Genomic DNA, 23528 nt, shown 5'->3' with positions numbered 1-23528 from the left:
TGGGTTGGTCGGTGTGGTATGCCGTTGACGTTGATGATGTCATCGTCTTTGCCGGTAACTGGTGATATTTTTGATGACTTGGTGTAATTGGTATAAGATCACAGAGCTTTTGTGCAGGAGTTGGAAAGATGAGAGATATGAATCATAATCTTAGTCTTACGCTTATATAGGGAGATATCATACTCCGTATATATAGGGAGGCTAATACCCAACTTATTTTACGTATTTTTTATTAGTTTTTTTTTTTTTTTTTTTTTTTTATAATTGATAGTTTATGGGTTTCATATTAGATATAGGTATCGTGACTCCTTTTTAGAGTTAAGAACAATATGTCTTTTAGATATTATTTTTTCTGAAGAAAATTTTCTAATATTTCTTTTCTTAAACCGTATTATAACTCTCCTATTTATTAAAGAGACCATATGTAAATATATACGGAGTAGGTTAGAAGCCAAAATTCTTTTGTCAATGGTTTTGTTAAGCTCATATGAGTTAAGTTCAGTTCAGAAAAGTTAAGCTTAATTTATAGCTGTTTTTCTATCATTTAAGGTTTTATAAGTTCAGTTCAAAAAATTCAGCTAGTAAATTCATTTCAGCAAAATTAAATGCAAAGAGAAGGTCTTAAGAGTATTATCATCATAATCATTGGATACTAGTTTTCTTGCCCGTGCGTTGCACGGATATTAAAATAACGTGTGATAAATTTCACAATAAAATGGAATATGTTCATTAATACATGGACTGATAGTTTTTAGAATTTGTTCATTAATACCTGTTTGTTTTTCAATTGGTCAAGGAAAACAATAATATCTACTCTGCATAATCAACTCAATGATGCAACAAATCTTCTTCTTTCGAATAACAACCATAATTTAATCATTGTTGGATCAAATTGTAATTATGTAAAAACATTTAGAAGTAGTTAGAATGTTATATCTCCCGGTCAAACTATAGAAGTACGTTTGAATGTGAACCAAATTCTGACGCAATACTACATGGTTAGGGCTGCTTATGACCACCCCCCTCCCCCTATAGCAATAGTCTTGGCCCCCATCTTCTCATTTGACACACATGATCTAAAACAATCTCATCCCTTGAAAGATCGATCCTTATCTCCAAAAACTTGTCTCAAATTTATCCAACTAAGTGAGAAACTAAACCCTTACTTCTAGAAATATCCACCATCCAATGGAAACTAACCCTTGCTCTCGACAATGTTCTTTTTTTAAGAAAATAAAACCAATATGAAGTTTATATATATGATACTTGGGACTGAGAGTTTTTAGATTTTGTTCATTAATACCTGTTTGTTTTTCAATTGGTCAACGAAAACAATAATATCTACTTTGCATAATCAACTCAATGATGCAACAAATCTCCTTCTTTAAATAACAACCATAATTTAATCATTGTTGGGTCAAATGGTAATTACATTAAAACATTTACAGGTAGTTAAATGTTATATCTCCCGGTCAAACTATAGACGTACCTTTGAATGTGAACCAAATTCCAACGCAATACTACATGGCTGGGCCTGCTTATGACACCCCCTATAACAATAGTCTTGCCCCCAATCTTCACATTTGAAAAAAAATCCTTCATGCAGATCCTTATTTTTCTTCCTTATTCACACACATGATCTAAAACAATCTCATCCCTTGAAATATCAATCCTTGTCTTCGAAACTTCTCTCAAATTTATCCAACCAAGTGAAAAACTAAACCCTACTTCTAGAAAAATCCACAATCCAATAGAAACTAACCCTTACTCTCGACAATGTTGTTACAATTAATATTTTACTTTAATTTGGATTGATGGGGTCAATATTAAGTTTATCGATATGATCTTTTGAGGTTTCTTGTTATAATTCATGTTACCTATATGTTTTAATGCAAGCGATATTTTGCTGATAAATAACGTTATTTATTATCAGTATCCTCGTTAAACTCATCACCCTCCACAAATGCACCCTCCCTCCACCCCACTAATTTACCCGCAAAATAAAACATCAGCCACTGTGATTAGTTCTTACTACTTGAAACAACCTCCAATTCTCTACCATTATCACTACCTTTCTGCCACGTTTTACATCTAAGAAGTCATAAATCACATTCACGTCCATGAAACACCAATCTTTACTCCAGATGATACGGATCCTCGTCTCCCTTATCGAAGACAATTTATTTCTCCTTCAACAAAGAAAAGTTTAAGAAGCAATCTTCCCTCTTATCTCTCTCCCTTTCCCTGCCTCGTCTTTTTCTCATCCCCTCCCCTACCTCCATTCCAAATACTCAAACAAAGTGTTTGGGTACTATGTTTGTAAACTGAATAAGTTTGAATATTATATATATACACGAACTTTGCTATTTATTTCATTTTGTATAAATAAATATTACTACCTTCATCTCATTTTTATTGTCCTTTTTTCTTCAAATTTTATCATCTCATAATTATTATCCCCTTTCTAGATCTAGTAAGGAAAAACTTTAGTCAACCAACTCGTCGCAATCAACCTCATTCCGACTCGAAACAACCATTAGCCCACTACTTAATCCCTTCGGTTCACACATAAAACGGTCTAAAATGCAAAGCTTTCATCTCTCTCTTGAAAAGTCCATCTAACTAACAGAAAACTAACCGCAACTTAATTTCTGAACTTCATCATTTTTACATCCCGTAAAGATTAAAGTTGAACATGACAAAAAAAATGCCGAAACTTAGGTTTTGTTTGATAACGACATATTGAACATTTTTTTTAGCATTTTGAGAGTTTTTACACTATTTAAATAACAAATGTGGTATTTTGAGTGTTGATCATCGACATATTGAAATAGTAGATTGTGGTGTAATTTCTTGTTTTACATTAGGACCTTTAATTAGTATATTATAAGAAAATAAAAATTGAGTTTTTTTTTAATCTCTGAGGAAATCAAAGATCAAACTTTATCTTTATCATATTTATAATTAATATTTTTCACTTAAAATATATAAATTTAAACAAGTTCAAATAAGTTAGCTAAAAGTTATAAATCACAAATTGTACGAAGCAGTATAATCATGTTTTTATTAATATGAAATAAATGTCATATACTTCATGAGAATATTAATGCGGTGAGAACTATAGAAGAGTTGGCAAGTACGTGACCCCCTTTTAGGTTTAAATTTTTTCATTTATTTTTATATTTTTGCCTAAAGGTGGTTAAAGCATCGTATTATGCATGACGAATATGTCTCACCCTTCCCCAATTCGTATCTCTCCCTAAATTATAGTGATGGTGTGCTCAATTTACACAAAAAAAAATATGTATAGCATCAACAATAATTAGTTTGCTCCATATAATTGAATAGTTCCGTTTTTTATGCATGCAAATTTGTCAGAAGAAAAGCTTGAGAGAGACGATCTTCACTATGTTAGGGAAAGACTACTCTTACCCTTTTATGTGTTTTTCATGACTTTTTTTTAATGTTGATCGTTGCTTGAATTGAATCTTAACCTTATACATACTTCTATAATAAGTGTATCTAATTTACCTTCAAGCCTCATTCAAATATATTTCATTACTCGTGGCACCATTTTTACTTTAAATTGTAAAACAATCGCACAATAAAGTTTTTCAACACATTTACTCATTTGTCATAATATGATATTTCGATTCGCAAATTAGCAGCAACTTTCTTTATCTTTTAATACTCCTTGAAAAATAGATATCAAACTTTGTACTTATCAATATTTTGTGAATATCTTATTTAAATTTTGATTAATATACTTTTATATAATGACAAATGAATGTAAATAATATAATAATAAATTATCAATAGAAGTTGAAGTGTATTGTGAGGGAAATAACTTTAAAATTAGTAGGAGAAATACATATGACATTTGAAACATAAACTTCGTATTATGTATAATTAAATATGACATTAGCAATAACAAAAGACGTAGGGGCATATTTCAGCGTTCATTTTACTCTTTATATGAGTAAATTCCATGTAGTACGTATTATGTATGCACATTTGTCACAACCCAGTTCGGCCTAGGGCCTTTTAGCCTCATAATACCTCATTTTTTTAATCGAAAGCTGTTATAAAATTGGATATTATAAATATATCAAATGTTTTTTTTTCCTTCTAATTTAATAAAAAGTGGACAAATACTAATGAATAGTTTTTTAATATTAATAAATTGTAGATAATTAATTTATTTCCTATTTCTAATAATAAAATTGTAAAATAATCAATTAATTCTCATTTCTAATAGGAAAATCATATTCCTAATTATAATAGAAAAATGTTAAATAATTATTATCTCCTAATTCTAATAGTATAATTAGGAAACAAAAAGCCTTAATAAATTGTTAATTCATTGCCTATTTCTAATAGGGAAATTATAAAATAATTAATTAATTCTCATTTCGAATAGGAAAATTATATTCCTAATTGTAATAGAAAAATTGCAAATAATTAATTATCTCCTAATTCTAATGCTAATAGTATAATTAGAAAAAAAAAAGCCTCCTTTAGTTATATATATTGATTGATTGATTGATTGATTGATTGATTGCAAATTGACCCGGGCAAATAGAGCGACGGACTTGTTAGCATATTGGGGAGTGGCTGCTAGTAGTCCAGTACCATTCCTACGCATTTAGACATACCGTTTAATGAGTTGCGTCCCATCCTTCGGGAAGACATATTTGGGGTTGCTATTCCACGTGTAATAGCAAATAACTAGCTTTCTTTCGGGGCTAAAAAAAAAAAAAAAAAAAAAAAAAAAAAAAAAAAACTAATTAAATAGATATACAGGTATATTATATTAAGAGAGAGATAATAAACTATAGTCCCTCCTATTCATTTTAACTCCCCTCTTTCCTTTTTCATCTATTCATATAACTCTCCTCATTTCCTTATTTAGTAAAGTTTTTTACTTATTTTAATCATCTTACACCACAACAATACCCCACAATACTCATACTACTTTATCTTATTTTAATCACATTATCCCACAACAATACTTATTTTAATCATCTTACCCCACAATAATATCTTCCCTCTCTCTAATTACCTTACACCACCACAATACTTTACAATAAAATAATTCTCCCCTTAATTTGTGTGCCCTTTTGAAAAGGGAGAGTTAAAATGAATAAGAGGGAGTATAATTAATAGAGTCCTCTCATGAACCATACTTGTTGTAGAGTTATAGTTGCATTGTATAACATGTCTTGCCGCCTCTTTTCAATTTCAATTTTATTTTAATTGAAATCATAAAACAAAGCAATAAGAAATTTTTTTAGTATATAAACAACTCTGTTAGCTTCCTAATTATTTCCCAACTTTGACTTCTTTTTTAAGTCTTTGCTACCTATGCATTTGTTAAACGTTTTATTTTTCTTTTTTATTTAATCTTATTTTCTTCAAGACGAGTCATAATAAATAAATTAATAATGAGATTAGTGTCTTCTATTATTGTGATGAATATAGTTCTTTTGTCGAGTTTTACCGTAAATGTGCATGATTTGTTAATTTCAGTCATCTCTGAATCTCTAATAAAAATTCTTAGAAGGTTACTGTTTTCCTATTTATCAGTTTAAACAGCAGGAATCGAAGAATTCGCTTTGTAATTCTAATCATATAGTCACAGAACTTGTTGCTGTATTTGCAAGGGAATGGACCATCCTTGCTAGATCCGTTCCATATGTTATTACTTGACGAAAGTGTAACTCTTACATACACCTTCGCAAACCATCTTCATGTCAGAGAAGCTACGCTTATATTTATATAGGGAGGCAGGAGGCTAATGAGCCCGAGGATAGGATTGCTCGTTGTTGGAAAATATTACGATATATGATAATAATAATAATATTACCGTGGACACGTTAGAAAAATGGTATACTATATACTTTCTCTATTTCGGTCATTTGTTGTCCTTTTCCATCTACCTAGTATAAAAGCTGGGTTCTTTCTTGGATTTCTATTGTTTTCTTAAATTCAGCAGTGGTGGGCCCCAACAAAATTTTGGGGAATTAATTACTCTCTCCCCACATTTGCTGATATTTTCGTGTTTAATTTCCGTCTTGAACAATAGTTGTTATTTATTCCGTGTAAATATTCTACCGACTAAAAAAAATCTACATACAAAATCTATTTACAAAACAAAATTACAATAGATTTCTATGATAGCTTGACAAAAGATTAGAAATTACAAGTTATGTCGACCCCTACCAAAATTTCATGAATTAATCGCTCTCAGAAATAGAGAAATTCATATATTTGGTGTTAATCAGTCTAAATAACGTCTAATGATTCTGGCGGTTAATACAAAAACGATATTTAAAATCTAAAATCAAAAAATTAAATAAAATTACATTATTACGAAATAAAATATTACAAATTACATAAATAAAATCTAAAAATCATAATGTAAATTAGAGACAGATGAATACAAATTACAATCCGTTATATTCATCAAATGTTGGACGACCTTTGCTTCCATTTTGTTTTGCTTGACATCAAGACGAGAAAAAAAATACAATAATGTAAAAAATAATTAAAAAAAAACCAAATAATTTAAACAAAAATGAAAAAATATAAAAGATCTCTCAGATCGGTATCATACCACTCATCATCGAGATTTAATGAAAACTCGGTAACAATAACTAAATGCCGCCATACCACTTTTTGTGGGGTGGCATTTTAGTTAGCTGCCAATAGTAATCATACCTACCTCAAGGCTAAAAAAAACCGAGTTCATTCACCCCCATTCATCATCGATATCGAACCTTTATAAAATCTCAAAATGTCCACAACTGTAACACAATAAGAATCGGAATATTAATATTAATACTGTAGTTCAATGAAAATACATACACAATTATGATATTAATTAATAACAAATTTAAGTAAATTAATTAATTAATTAAATTAAAATTACAGATTATCAAATAACTTCCCACACATCATACCACATTACCACTACTACATCCACAATCCACAATCTGCCATTATCAATTAACTCCCCCACACTACCCAAAACCCATATTTAACTCCATCCATATAATCATCAAACCTTTCCAGCCACTTATTTCCAAACAAACAACACATTAACAAAATACATTCAACAATGGAACAACCGACCCAAAAAACGATTGCTGAAATTCAAGAAGGAGACTTCAATGTATACATAAAAGCAAGGGTGATAAGGAAATGGAAAAAAGACGATTGGAATAATCAAGGAAAAGGGTATTTTCATAAAGTTGAGTTCTTATTGGTTGATGAAGAGAAAAATGTTACTCAAGGATTAATCACAAAATCACTTATTAAGAAATACGATGGAAGAATTCAAGAAGGGAAGACATACAAAATTGGTAGATTCCAAACAATTCGTAACCACAGATTCAACCTGGCAACAACACACAAGTGTCGGATCAGATTTGGTACGCGGACAACCATTGATGAAATAGAGTGTGGCTCAATCCCAAAGCATGATTTTAAGTTTGTCGGTTTTGAAGATATCATTAGAAACAAACTAGAAGGAAGGCAACTAATAGGTATCATCATTAACACCTTAATTTTATAAATGTTGTTTAATCTCATATTTAATGCTTACCACAGTGAATTTAATATTTTATGTATAATTTACTAAATAAATTTTATATTATTATAGATGTCATAGGAGGAGTAGATGACTACAAAGCTGTCTTTGTACATAACAACTCCAAAAGAATGGCACTAGACTTGGCAAACCAAACGTAAGACTAATATTATTTTCGATTCTCAACATAATTTCAAAGTTTATTTCAAAAAAATGTCACATTACTTATCAAAACAATCCTAATCAAATTGCAGCGATACTCAATTATCATTTTGGATGTGGGGGCCATACACTAAAGACGGTGAACATATAGCAACAAATCTTCGCTACAAGTCGGAGAAACCAGATATTGTTTTACAATGCGTGGAAAGGGTAGTCACAAAAGGTAACATCTACGTTACATGCCCAGCTCATTAAAATAAACACTATTTTTCAGATTTTCCAGATTACTTCAATTTAAATTCACACTAAATATTTGCTTATTTTTTTCGAATTATAGGAGGACATATACGTCTATCAACTGTAGACGATGCGACTAAGATTTATGTTAATCCGGACATACCAGAGGCACATGATATTAGGGCAAGGTGGGCACATACAAAAAAACAGAATTTTTTTTAAACATAAAAACTACAGAAACAAGTTTACTTCATCTAACACACCAAATAATGCAGATTAAGAGCAAGGCCTGGTAAAAGCAAAGGAGTTGTTGAAAGCAAGAACAAGACAATATTGGATGATAGTTGCAAGACACTACACGAAATCATGTGTACTGAATTGGTTAGCCTTTACATAATACACAAACTTTATTAACCATTACTTTAGTTTCTTTAGTTTTTGAATACTTAACTAAAATCAGATGTACAAAACAGGCTGGCAAATATGTGACACTAGCATACTTAACTGAAATAGACGACACTTTTGGATGGTACCGTAATATATGCCAAAAGTGTACAAGTCCAGTTGGGAAGAGGCATGGCAAATGGCACTGCTCAGACGAAAGTTGTAATGCCCATTAAGAGGGCAGCGAAGATAGAGCAACAAGGTAAAATCCCATGTATATTTATTCTAAGATATCATTATGTATACATAAATATCTTACTACATAATCATATTTGATACATGCAGATTTAAGGTGAGATTTTTAATCAGCGATGATAGTGGAGCAAAGGCAAACATTCATCTGGCGAACTTTATGTGCTGCCCTCAGAAGCAAGGGTGAAATTGTTTTGCCTGTTGCATCTAACGGAATTGCAGCAACGTTGATACCTGGTGGTAGAACAGCGCACGCGAGACTTGGCATTCCAATCAATCTCACCGAGAACTCCACTTGCCCCAGAACTAAACCTGGTATTGATTTAGCGGAATTGCTGATCAGAGCGAAGCTCATTATATGGGCCGAAGCGCCGATGACTCATAAACATGGTTTCGAGGCTGTTGATAGAAGTTTGAAAGACGTCATGCGTGTTGTAGATGCGCGTAATGCAACACTACCATTTGGCGGGAAAGTGGTAGTTTTTGGTGGCGATTTTCGCCAAACATTACCTAGTTGTTTCAAAAGGAGCAGAGCTGATGTTGTGCATGCTTCTCTTTGTTCGTCGTATTTGTGGAGTTCATGTAAGGTATGTTCAAAACTTAGTTTCCAAAAGGGTACTAAAACGCTATTCAATTAATTTATATTTTCTTTCACTGTTTTAAGATGTGTATGTCTTAAATTTCAGGTGCTTACATTGACTAAAAATATGCGCTTACAAGCCGGAAGTGAAGACACTAATGTAGATGAGATAAGGAAATTCTCGGAGTGGATTCTGAAAATTGGAGATGGGTTGGTCGGGGATCCAAATGATGGTGATGCCGAGGTTGACATAGAGTTCCCCGACGATATACTTATTCAACACGTGACTGATCCCATTGCCTCCTTAGTAGATATCACTTATCCTGATCTTCAAAACCGGTTATGGGACCTAAATTATATTCAAGAAAGGGCAATTCTTGCACCCACTCACGAAATAGTTTAAGATGTAAATGATTATGTGTTATCTCTTATCCATGAGCAAGAGAGAATTTACTTAAGCTCTGATGAGGTTAGTAGAGATGATAGAACTATGGACGAGCCTAACCTTTACTCTACAGAATTCTTGAACAATATTAAATGTTCTGGCCTCCCTAACCATGAATTAAGATTGAAAGTCGGTGCTATGGTTATGCTCCTTAGAAATATTGATCAATCGTGTGGGTTGTGCAATGGTACCAGATTAATAGTGACAGATTTAGGGAGACACGTTATTAGCTGTACAGTTTTGACTGGTAGTCATAAAGGCGATAGAGTGCACATTGCCCGCATTACACCCACTCCTTCAGATTCCAGTAAATTTCCAGTCCGGTTCAGTAGAAGACAATTTCCCATTGCTGTTTGTTTTGCCATGGCAATAAACAAATTAAAAGCCAGGGCTAGTCCTTATCTCAAGTGAACATTTATCTTCCAAGACCGATCTTCAGACATGGACAACTTTATGTCGCGATCTCGAGGGTTACAAACAAACAAGGCCTTAAACTATTAATCTGCGACAGTAACAAGCGTACATCGAATATTACAACCAACGTAGTTTACCAAGAAATTTTTGAGTATTTGTAAAGTTCATATTACTTATGTAACATTCCGTTTGATGTTATGAGTATTTTGGTAGGGTATGGAGTTAGTGTTGAGAGAGATATAATGGAGTTGATACGATATCGTGAGCCATGTTGTGGAGGTAGGAATAGTTAGTGAAGTTGGTGTTACGAGTTCATGTTTGGGTTGGAGTTTTGTTTTGAGTTCTTAGTCACGTTGTTGTGTCTTGATCGAGTTAGTATGTTTGTTTTTATGTATGGGTTGAACTTCGGGACGAAGTTCTTTTTAAGGAGGGAAGATCGTAATACTCAGTATTTATAAGTCTTGGGGTACTCTATCGAGTAGGCCTTACTCGTCGAGTAAGGGTAAGTTGCGAGATAAAATAGTTTCTGACCTGTTGGGTACTCGATCGAGTAGCTGGGGCACTCGATCGAGTAGGGGGGTACTCGATCGAGTACCTTGGGTACTCGATCGAGTAGCCGGTTTACGGGGTGATAATTCGACGGGTTTTGTTAATAACACAGATTAATATATAAATCTTTCCGTCACTTTCATAATACACCTTTACAAACCTAATAACATTAAAAGGGAGATTCAAGTTACGTTCTTCGCATTCATCCGTGTTGTTGACAAATCCCGGAGCTTGAGAGGTCGGATTTCATCGTTCTTTACACCTTTGTGATCCTTGCGTCGAGGGTAAGATATGCATACCAATTTTATAGTATTTCGTCAAGTTTCGTTAAACCCTAATTTTGGGACTGGGGGTTTTTATGATTTGTTAAGGTTAGATTGTGATTATGTGATAGGAGAAGGATTTGTAAAGGAGAGGTTTTGACACAGCTGCTAGATCGTCTGATGATTGTGTTGCTTTCCAGGTAGGATTTCCTACTCAGTATTAGTCCCATAATGGGATGATTGTTGATGTGTTGAGATTGATTGTTTAATATCGTAATTGTGTTGTGACGGTGGTTGATTGTGATTATTGATTAATATCGTAATTGTGTTGTGACGGTTGTGATTGTGATTGTTGTCTCTGGTTCTCGAGATGCGTTCTCGGCTGAGTGGAGTCACTTGCGGGAGTGGCTTCACGCCCTAGTTTCGCCCTTCGTGGAACCCGCCACAGAAGGGATGTGCACATTAATGGACGGGGTTATCGCTCATGTTATGTGGAGCGGGGATTTGGTGGGTGCAATGCGGTCCCCCTGGCGGTGGTCCGTGGACGATCGGTGATTGAGATGATTGGAGTTGGTTGGTTGTCTTGTCACACATACACAACCAACCAACTCCAATCATCTCAATCACCGACCGTCCACCGGACCAGCCCGCCAGGGGGGGACCGCAGCCGTACCACCAAATCCCCGCTCCACATAACAAGAGCGATAACCCCGTCCATTAATGTGCACATCCCCTTCCGTGGCGGGTTCCACGAAGGGCGAAACTAGGGCGTGAAGCCACTCCCGCAAGTGACTCCACTCAACCGAGAACGCATCTCGAGAACCAGAGACAACAATCACAATCACAACCGTCACAACACAATTACGATATTAATCAATAATCACAATCAACCACCGTCACAACACAATTACGATATTAAACAATCAATCTCAACACATCAACAATCATCCCATTATGGGACTAATACCGAGTAGGAAATCCTACCGAAAGCAACACAATCATCGACGATCTAGCAAATGCCTCAAAACCTCTCCTTTACAAATCCTTCTCCTATCACATAATCACATAATCACAATCTAACCTTAACAAATCATAAAAACCCCCAATCCCAAAATTAGGGTTTAACGAAACTTGACGAAATACTATAAAATTGGTATGCAGATCTTACCCTCGACGCAAGGATCACAAAGGTGTAAAGAACGATGAAATCCGACCTCTCAAGTTCCGGATTTGTCAACAACACGGATGAATGCGAAGAACGAATTTGAATCTCCCTTTAATGTTATTAGGTTTGTAAAGGTGTATTATGAAAGTGACGGAAAGATTTATATATTAATCCGTGTTATTAACAAAACCCGTCGAATTATCACCCCGTAAACCGGCTACTCGATCGAGTACCCAAGGCTACTCGATTAAGTACCCCCCTACTCGATCGAGTGCCCCAGCTACTCGATCGAGTACCCAACAGGTCAGAAACTATTTTATCTCGAAACTTACCCTTACTCGACAGAGTAAGGCCTACTCGATAGAGTACCCCAAGACTTATAAATACGGAGTATTACAACTTATACTGATGGGGCATATTCTGCATCGCTGACCAAGTCAACATATTGAGCAAGGTCAAAGATATCCACGGCAAAGTCAACGACTTAGACATACCTAGCCGATGCAATCCGTCGGCTTCACCCTGGGTCTCGCCGACAACTAGCCAGCCGGGACACATATCCGCGTACTCATATTCAAGGACCCTCGGCCGGCCTGCCATAGGTCTATCGGCCGAGGGTAGAACGGTCTTTCCACCTGCCAGCCACTTGGCCACTTGGCCACTACGTGACAAAAGGTGAAAGTCTATAAATACTCCTCAACCTTCATTGAGGAAAGGATCCACAAAATTGACCTAATAACCACTATTCATCTGGTAATATCTTCCTTATCTCTCTACAATACACTCTTAGCCAAGTTATAACAACTTCTCTCTAAGTTTACTGACTTGAGCGTCGGAGTGAGTACGCTCGCCAAAGCCGAGCCCTCGCTTGTTCATCGTTTCAGGAGACCGCAAGGAGGATTCAAGCAAGGACATCATTCTACGAGCCACGAGTGGTAACAAATATCTGCTCTGGAATTAAACCCGGAACAATTGGCGCCGTCTGTGGGAAAGACACTAGAAGCTAGTCACATTCACTCCCAAACAACAAAAACAAAAACACAAAAAAACCCACCCAACAAAAGCTAAGAAGATGTCAAAACAACAACAGGTAGTAGTGACCGACGAAACCGCACTCTGCCAAGATGATACTTTCCACCATTCTGGAGTTGTACAGCCCTCCACCGGTGGAGTAATCCAACCGGAATTCGGTATGCCGATAATACCAGACACGCCGTCGCCCGTCAACCAGGTCACCATCATGGGACATATGGTTGACACAGCAAAACTGAAGATGCTCCTGGACCTAATTGGGAGTACGCCGGCTCACACTGTCACGCCAACGGGAGCCGCGGAAACCATCCAAGAAACCAGGGCCCAGAAAGTAACCCCAAGAAACTTGAACGGAGCACTGGGAGAAGTAGATCATGCCAAGACGCCGGAGGAGCCCAAGGTGGTCGTGGTAAACCTAAGTCCTTCTCGTACTCGTGAGAGAACAGCGTCGCCGCAACACCGACGAGGCACACCCCGGAGGAGCCAGAGAAGCCCGACTCAGGAGAGTCGAAGAAGAAGCCCGAGCCAAAGAAGGAGTCCATCCCGCTACGAGGAGAGGAGCCGGACTAGGAATGCGAGGAGCCGATCGCCGCGTGTCATTCGACACGTGGTCAAACAGCCACTCAGTGATTATGTCCTTGACACCGCCGTGCCAACTAAGCTGAAGTTGCCGGCGTTCACGTACAAAGGAGATAGTGACCCAACCGACCACGCCGAGGCCTTCGAGTCTTACATGTCGGTATGGGAGCAGCCCGATGAGGTCTGGTGCCGAGTCTTCCCAACGACTCTGCACGGGATGACTCAAAATTGGTACAAGGGGCTTCCCGACGGCTCGGTATACTGCTTCGCCGACCTAAAGGACGCCTTCGTAGCCCGATACTCTTGCAACAAGAGGAGAGCCTTGGAGACGTCGGACCTCCTAACCATCAAACAGGAGGAGGGCGAGTCTCTACGAAGCTATGTGAAGAGATTCGACGGCAAGGTTCAGCAGGTTCGGGAGATAAACCCCGAACTGGCGGCTTTCGCACTGATGAAAGGCCTCCCAAAGGGAAACTTAAAGGACGAGCTCATCAAGCACGGGGGTCTAGGCCTAGACGCCGCTAGGAGGATGGCCGATCAGGCCATCAAGGTAGAAGACTACCACAAGACTGGTATGCCCAAATGAGGGCCGAGCCCTCGAGAAGAGGAGCCACCGGGAGGACAGCCCGGCTGAAAGGCGCCGTGACGACAATAGGTCACGGTCAGACAAGTCCGCCAGGAAACAGAACTCGGCGGGCGCCGGGGGAAGCTCGGCACCATACTACCGAAAGCAGTACAATGATCACACCCCCCTGGTCGTATCCGCCGCAGAGGTCTTCGCCTTGAGCAAAAGCGAAGGTCAGAAGTGGGAAAAGCCCTCTAAGCCAAGGGGCGACGGTGACACAAGCCAGTATTGCGAGTACCACGGCTACACCGGCCACTTAACGAACGATTGCCGACATCTGAAAAATGCCATTGAGGAACTGATCCGGAAGGAGAGCCTAGGCAAATACATTGCGGAGGCCAAAAAATGACGCCAGATCAAATAAGAGATCCGTCTTAGAACGGAAAGGAGTAATCAATGTTGTCATCGGGGGCAATAAGAACGGTGAGTCCACTCGTGGGTACAAACGGCACTTGAATGAGCTATATCAGGCCATCAACTTTGTGCCCAACACAGCAACCCCCGCTTCCAAAATCCCCGATATGACCATCGGGAAGAAGGACTACGATGGAGTCGTCGCTCCTCACAATCCATCCACTTACAAACCACTGGACATAGCCAACCACTTGGTGAAGAGGTGCCTAATTGACACAGGGGCCTACACGAACATTATGTAAGGAGAATGCTTTCTTAGCCTCGGTCTGAAGGTTGAAGACTTGACCCCCTGCACCGGCCCGTTGTACAGCTTTTCTGGGGCCGGCCTGGTACCCCTGGGGTCGATCAGGCTGCCGGTAATGTTTGGGGAACAAGGTGCAGCCAGGAACGTTATGTCGGAGTTCGTGGTCATTGACGGTTCGTCCGCCTACAACGTCCTCATAGGACGAGTCACTCTGAGTGAGGCCGACGCAGTAATGTCCATTCGGGCCCTGACATTAATGTATGTCTCGGACCGGGGGGAAGCGCATAAGCTCGTCTCGAAGAACGAGAACGATGAGGTAGTCAACGTCCAAGTATCCGCCAGAGGGTGCAACTCGCGATCCTTCGAAGTGGCAAAGAAATCAGAAAAGGGGAAGAGCCCATCCTTGCAACAGAAGGGCGAACGCATGAACACCACCGTCGGTATGGTCGAAGGAGCGGAGACCGAGGAGGTAGAGATTGACCCAGGCCGCACCGTAACTATCGGTGTCAACCTGGAACCCAAGTTCAGGGCCGCTCTCCTAGACCTGCTGAGGAAGAACAAAGACGTCTTCGCCTACTCAGCGGCCGAGATGCCAGGCGTGAGCCGGGAGGTAATTATTCACAAGCTAAACGTACTCCCCACCGCTCGCCCTGTCAAGCAAAGGATGATGAACTCCTCAGTCGAGAAAGATGAGGCCATTAAAGCCGAGGTAGATAAATTACTTGCGGCGGGCTTTATTATGCCTTGTACTTATCCCGAGTGGTTAGCCAATGTTGTGATGGTGAAGAAGTCGTCGGGGGCATGGAGAATGTGCGTAGATTTCACCAACCTTAATAAAGCATGCCCCAAAGATTGTTACCCTTTGCCTCGGATAGACAGCTTAATCGACGCCACGGCAGGCTACACCATGCTGAGCCTGCTGGACGCCTTCTCGGGGTATCACCAGGTATTCATGGCTGAGGAGGACATGCCTAAATGCGCATTCATCACCGCGAACGGCACATACATGTACAAAATGATGCCGTTTGGTTTGAAGAACGCCGGGGCAACATACACAAGACTGGTGGACAAAGTGTTCCAGAGCCAAAAAGGGCGAAACATTGAGGCTTACGTCGACGATGCTATTGTGAAAAGCAAGTCTGACAGCGAGCACCTGGCCGATTTACACGAGACATTTTGTTCACTAAGGAAATACAGGATGAAGCTCAACCCCATGAAGTGCAACTTCGGTGTCCGGCGAGTAAATTCCTCGGCGTACTCGTCGGTGCCAGGGCATTGATGCCAATCCGGACAAAGTCCAAGCAATCCTAGACCTGCCGGAACCAAGGAATCGAAAAGAGGTTATGATGTCGACCGGGAGAATGGCGCTCTAGCCCGTTTCATCTCTCGATCAGCCGACAACAGCACCCCATTCTTCAAAGTGTTGAAGGGGAATAAAGACTTCAGCTGGGGGGAGGAACAGAGCACAGCGTTCAAGCAACTAAAAGCTCATCTTCAGACTCTCCCAACTCTGTCCAGGCCGATACTGGGGGAGACGCTATACCTATACATAGCAGTTACCTCGGCCACGGTCGGTCTGTGATCATCGTGGAAGAAGACAAACAAAGAACACCCAATCTACTTTGTCACCATACACTTTGTTGCCGGCGAGAGGAATTACCCACTAATCGAAAAAGCAGCTTTCGCCATCGTCGTTGCCGCAAGGAAGTTAAAACCCTACTTCGACGCACACCCCGTGACGGTCCTAACCGACCAACCATTGGAAAAAGCTTTGGAGAAATTCGAACAATCCGGTAGACTTATCAAATGGGCAGTAGAACTCTCTGGCTTCGGCATTCAAGACAAAACCGAGGCCCTCGATAAAGGGACAAGCACTTGCGATTTCCGGCCGAGTGCACATATCAAGAAGAACCAAACCCGGTGTATGGGAGGTTTACACCGACGGCTCCTCCACGACGAACACTCGGGCCGCATCCCGATCATCAGCCCAAACGGAGACGAGTTTGAGTACGCCTTAAAATTTACCTTCTCGGCCTCGAACAACGAGTCCGAGTACGAAGCGGTGATAACCGGAGTCGAGATGGCCAGAGCCGCCGGGGCAGAACACATTGTGTTGAAGACAGACTCGCTGTTGGTTACTAACCAAATCAGAGGAGAGTTTGAGGCTCGGGACGACGGGATGGTGAGATACCTGGAAAGGGTAAAAGCTGACATAGCAAAATTGAAATCTTTCCAAATCCAATGCGTTCCCAGATCTGAGAACAACCGGGCCGACGCTCTCTCAAAACTTGCCAGCTCAACCATCAAGAATGTCAGCCGAACCATGCTGGTGGATATCAGGAATACGAAGAGCATCACCGAGAATGTCGGCATGATAGGCAACGTAGAAGCCGAGACAACGTGGATGACTCCGATAATGAAATTCAAAATTACAAGTGAGTTGCCGGAGGACCGCAATCTCTCGGCCAAGATAAAAAGGATCGCCGCCAGATACTTGGTGTTCGAAGGAGAACTGTACAGAAGGTCCGTAATAAGACCACTCTTGAAATGCGTCGGTCCGACCGACGCAGAGCTAATACTGACAGAGATTCACGAGGGCATATGCAGACACCACATGGGGGCAAGAACACTAGCCCACAAAGCTCTCCGAGCCGGCTACTTCTGGCCCACCATGCTTCAAGACTCCAGAACGAAGACCAAGAAGTGCACGAACTTCCAGATGCATGCCCCGGTTATACATGCTCCTTCCCGAGACCTACAACCGGTGCTTAGCCCCCTTCCTTTCGCACAGTGGGGGATGGATATGCTAGGGCCGTTTCCAACGGCCTCCGGAGGAAGGAAGTTCTTGATCGTCGCCGTTGATTACTTCACCAAATGGGTTGAAGTCGTAGCAAGACGCAAAGACCACGGCGCCGTCGAAAGGTAATCTGGGAAAATGTTATAACCCGTTTTGGATTGCCCCAAGTCATGGTATTTGACCACGGCGAGAATTTTGGAGTGACTCGATAATGAATCGGTTAGAAGAGCTTGGCATCAAGTATGCATACTCCTCCGTCCGCCACCCACGAGCAACGGACAAAGTGAGGCAGACCAATAAGACGATCCTCAACGGTTTGAAGAAGACAGTGGAAGACCTTAAAGGAAGATGGGCCGATGAACTACCGGCGTCGTGTGGTCCCTACGGACCACGGAGAAAGAAGCAACGGGTACACTCCTTTCCACTTAATCTACGGATCCGGCGGTCCTACCAATTGAAGCGACGGTGCCAACATTCGAACGGCTACCTTTAACCCAGATTTAAAATGAGGAAGGCCTTAAAGCCTCCCTAGATCTGTCGAAGAAAGCCGAGACACAAAGACGCCTCAACTTGGCGGTATACCAAAACCGGATGAGAAGAGCCTACAACCGAAGAGTCCACATGAGGGACTTAAAAGTAGGAGATCTAGTCCTAAGGAAGTCGGCCGCCACCAACAAAGGAAATATTCATGGTAAACTAACGGCCAACTGGGAGGGTCCCTACAAGGTGGTTGAAGAAATGAGGCCGGGTACATACCGGCTGACAGACATGGAGGGTGTGCCTTTGATGAGGCATTGGAACACCGACAACCTAAGAAAGTACTTTGTATAGCGGCGGAGGTGTTCAAACCCAATGTGGACACCCCAACGCGTGATCATGAATGAAGAAACAGCCAAGTTTTCCATCCAAGTGCTTGTCCCCTCCATAATTGCCACCCAAAGAGAAGAATTGCTACCGAGCCATAACCCCGGTTACCTCGGCAATTGGCCGAGAGCGACGGGGACACAATGACCGGTACGCTAGAAGAATTGCTACCGAGCCATAACCCCGGTTACCTCGGAAATTGGCCGAGAGCGACGGGGACACAATGACCGGTACGTCAGAAGAATTGCTATCGAGCCATAACCCCGGTTACCTCGGCAATTGGCCGAGAGCGACGGGGACACAATGACCGGTACGCTAGAAGAATTGCTACCGAGCCATAACCCCGGTTACCTCGGCAATTGGCCGAGAGCGACAGGGACACAATGACCGGTACGCTAGAAGAATTGCTATCAAGCCGTAACCCCGATTACCTCGGCTACTTGCCGAGAGCGACGGGGACATATCGGTCGATACGTCAAAGACGTTACACAGTTGAGGTATGCATTCAACCAGCCTCGGCCATACCAAAGGTAAAAACGAAGGCACTCGGTTAATAACACAAGAGGATAAACAAAGGATTGTGATCAAAACCTCGGCCAAGCCAAAGGCCAATGGGACAAACTTTGTTAAAATTAATTGAAAGAAGAGTACAGACGACGGCCGTCCCCATAGGGGTAAGCCTAAACACAACCTACCAAGAAAGTTTTTACAAACAAGGAAAAGAAAAGCAAAAGATTACAAGCATGTCAATTGAAGCGCCAAAAGATGGCAGGGAGGAAAGGCTCAATAGTTGGCCCCCGAACAGCTAAAGCTATCCGAGATGGCGGGTGAGTCTGGTGACGACCGCCCGTCTCCCTATGCCTGTTGCTGCCCTCCATCAGAGGCAACAGCATCTCCGGTGGCCGGCTCAAGAGAAGGCTCGACATTTTCAAGTGCCTTTAGCCTCTCAGCCTTCTTTTCGACCTCCTTTGCATCGTAGGCTGCCTTGGCCTCAGCTATCTGAGCCGCCTTCGCCGCCTCCGCCTTCTCCGCAGCCGCTACTTCTGCAGCATCAGCCATCTCATCCAGGAGCTGGTCAAATTTTTCCCACGGGAAGGAGCCGTCGGGGACAGACCTTCTGATGGCCTCCCTGGTCGCCTCCTCGGCCTGATCCCGGAATTGAACGCACATTTTAGGGAGGAGATCATCTTGAAGCATTTCAATATCCTTCTCTTTTTGAGCAAGGACAGCCTGTGCGTCCCTGAGCGCCTCCGCCGCTTCGAATGATCCTCCCACTCGTCCCTCTTGGCAACCACAGCGTCGTAGGCGCCCTTATACCTCTCCAGCTCCTCCATCATTCTGGCCGTGGCGGCATCAGCATCCTCAACCTTGACCCTCTCGGCCCTCAGCAGCTTCTCAGCTTCCTCCACACGCTTCTCGGCAGCAAGGAGATCCCGCTTAGCCTTCCCGGCTTCCCCCCTCGCAGCAGAGAGATCAAGCTTAAGCTTTGCAGTCAGTGGCCCAGATTGGACCATGGCCTTTTCCTGCTCCATGATGAGGGAGCCGGCTAGACGGGTCCACTTCGCCAATCTCTTATATATTTTCTCACCCTCCGCCACGAGCTCGGTGGGAGAAATCTTCTGAGCTGAGGAGTCAACGGTGACATTTCTATCACCCGTCTTCTCAATAGCCTTCTCAGGCTGCTTCCCCGATTGTCGTTCAGTCTGAACGCCGGCTGCCGATGGTGGATCTACAAAAAATTTACACAGAGCATCCATGTCACCATGCATTGACACATCAGAAAGCCTGTCATCTGGAATGTCCAACGAACCGGCTAAATCCGAACCACAAGTTAGATCCGTACCAGTTTGGACCCTCTTAGTTGGAGGGCTGGTGGAGGCAGGCTTCTCCCCGGCAACGGTGGAAGCAGACGGTGGATCTTTCCTCTTCTTCGGAGAAGGGACCTTAGCAACGGTCACCTCCCCCTCAGTAATATTGATGACCTCCACATGATCCTTTTGGACCACTGGGGTCGAAGAGGGAGTTGGCATTGAAACCGCCGCCGACTTGGACGCTGCCTTCTTTGATCTCTTCGGCACGCCTCCGAGAACCCGTGCATGGGCCGTCTCCTGATCCAGCCCCCTCGTCTGCTTGTCCATAATTTTGTTGGGGGCTAGTCTGCGATCACGCACCTCAGCCGTAGGATGCCGCTGGACAACCTTCCCGTCCTTATCAAGCCCTAGCCTCTTCAAGTCCTTCTCAGACAGATCCTGACCAAACCGATCTGCAAGAAATCAAGCAAGAGTTACATAAAGTAAAACAAAACTCAAAAAAGGAACATAACAAGCAAAGGTGGGCCTCACACCGACCCCACTCACCCCGTTGAGGGCGGTATGAGGCCGACGCGGCATAGCATCTCATCCTCGAAGAATAATCGAGTGGGGCAGCCATCCCTCCTCGATCAAACAGCCCGCATTGCCCGCTTCTCATCCGCAGTAAGAGGGACAAACGAAGCGTCCATCTTGACCTTGCTACCCCGGAGACGTGTTTCTCATACTCTTCCCGGTCTCGCACCGTAAGTAAACGGGGCTCGGAAAGACCGAGGCAATGGGTAGTCCTCCGACTTGGACGTACACCCATCGCCCTTGCCAGTCTTTGCAGGAAGTAAGCTTGTTCACGGAGACATAGCCTGGCTCCATCTGTACGCTATACCACCCCACTTTGCCGGATTTTGACGGTCGAAGACTATGGAGTCGGCGGAATAGGTTAACCGTAGGGGTCGCCCCCTTAAAGACACAGAGCCACACAAAGCCGACTATCGTCCTCATAGCCAACGGATGCAGCTGGGCCACGGCAACGTTCATAGCTTTGATGATAGCCATGACGTGTTCATTCAAAGGAAACCGAAGCCCATACTCCAGGTGCCCGATATGCACGCCGATATGACCGGGGAGGGCAAAGAGACCGCCCGACCCTCCCCAGGGATAACAATTTTATACCCCTCACCGAGGGAGAAGTGATCTCCGAAAAGAGTCTCTCTGGAACTGCTTGCGAATTTATTTGTCCAGACACGGTCGAGACCAGTCGTGCAGGCCTCACCATGATCCGGAATAGTCGTCCTCCCACCATCAACGGGAGCCCCCTCATCATCATCATCAACATCATCATCATCAACATCATCAGCATCATCCTCATCCTCCAACTCCTCCAGGAGGGGCAGATCAACTACGGGAGAAGGAGACCTAGGGCCCCCAAACCTTAGCGGGATGGCTTCCAGTATCCCCTCCTCGTCAAGACGCGACGGGAACCCCGGCGCAGAAGTACTAGTCCCGGCATCAACGTAAGACATGTTCACAGCAATTACTAACGAAATAAGAGGAGAATTTGTTTGTTTACCTCGAAGAAAAACACTCGCCGGATCGAAGACTGAAGATTGGGAGAAAGAGAAGCTCTTGAAAGTTTAGAAAGATGAAGATTTTGGAGAAAATTTGAGAAAATGAAATTGGTGGCCAAAATCACGGATGAACTGCCCTATTTATAGGGAAAAGCCCATGAAGAAGGACCAATCAGGGCACAGCCCATGAAGCATCAACCAATCAGCGAACAGACACGTGTCAGACATGCAACCACGGAATGTCAATCGTTGCAACAGTTAAACGTCAATCAATGCAACAGTGACCAAACGTCTTCAACACGCCCATTCACATCTTTTCGCCCATTCATCTTCCTCAACAAATTCCTAGGTACCTGCTCTCCGCCGGCCACATGATCAACCAAGCTAGGAAGCACCGGCCGGGGGCAATCAAAAACAACTGGCACTCTCAGCCCTGGTATCGGCCAGCGTCACATTCTTTTCCACATCGGATGCCCTTTTACGCATCCATGTGGAGGGGGGACACGGTACGGCCTAACAAGAACCACGCCGATGCATCAGAAGGAGCCGATGCAGAAAATTTTGCAAAAATACTTGCGCAGAATATACGCTCAACATATATCGGAGCCCATACCACGGCATAGACTACGCTGGGGGCAAATTGATGGGGCATATTCTGCACCGCTGACCAAGTCAACATATTGAGCAAGGTCAAAGATATCCACGACAAAGTCAACGACTTAGACAGTCTAGCCGATGCAATCCGTCGGCCTGTCACCTGGGTCTCGGCCTGACAACTAGCCAGCCGGGACACATATCCGCGTACTCATATTCAAGGACCCTCGGCCGGCCTGCCATAGGTCTATCGGCCGAGGGTAGAACGGTCTTTCCACCTGCCAGCCACTTGGCCACTTGGCCACTACGTGACAAAAGGTGAAAGTCTATAAATACTCCTCAACCTTCATTGAGGAAAGGATCCACAAAATTGACCTAATAACCACTATTCATCTGGTAATATCTTCCTTATCTCTCTACAATACACTCTTAGCCAAGTTATAACAACTTCTCTCTAAGTTTACTGACTTGAGCGTCGGAGTGAGTACGCTCGGCCAAAGCCGAGCCCTCAGTTTGTTCATCGTTTCAGGAGACCGCAAGGAGGATTCAAGCAAGGACATCATTCTACGAGCCACGAGTGGTAACAAATATCTGCTCTGGAATTAAACCCGGAACATATACATTTGTTGGATAATTTGTATCGTATGGTAGTGATTAGCGTAGTAACAATCGTAATAACATATACGTCGAATAATCAATTGTGGATTTTTTAAATTGTCACGAGATTGCAAATTTAATCATGCTCATTTATATGCTTCCGTATCTAATTTTAGCGATTGTTACTACGTCCCGTGCATTTTTTGCACGGGTTTAACACTAGTATTGGGGTGTTTCAATCATTTGTTGTCATTTCTATTTTAAAATGAATTTGATGAGCAATTTGATTATTATTCACACTCAATTTGTTCACTTGTCATTTAATAATTGTTCCATTATTTTTTTTTGGTCTGTATGCCAACCCAAA

General features: G+C 42.1%; 1 protein-coding gene across 1 annotated transcript in view; it reads right to left on the bottom strand.

Annotated features, from left to right (window-relative positions):
• Window positions 1-23528, bottom strand: part of LOC141656940 (uncharacterized) — a 362888-nt gene that overhangs the window by 226225 nt on the left and 113135 nt on the right. The gene's annotated exons all lie outside the window — the stretch shown is intronic.

Source organism: Silene latifolia, chromosome 5 (assembly GCF_048544455.1).
Source record: "Silene latifolia isolate original U9 population chromosome 5, ASM4854445v1, whole genome shotgun sequence".
Taxonomy (NCBI): domain Eukaryota; kingdom Viridiplantae; phylum Streptophyta; class Magnoliopsida; order Caryophyllales; family Caryophyllaceae; genus Silene; species Silene latifolia.
This window is presented reverse-complemented; position numbering and strand designations above follow the sequence as displayed.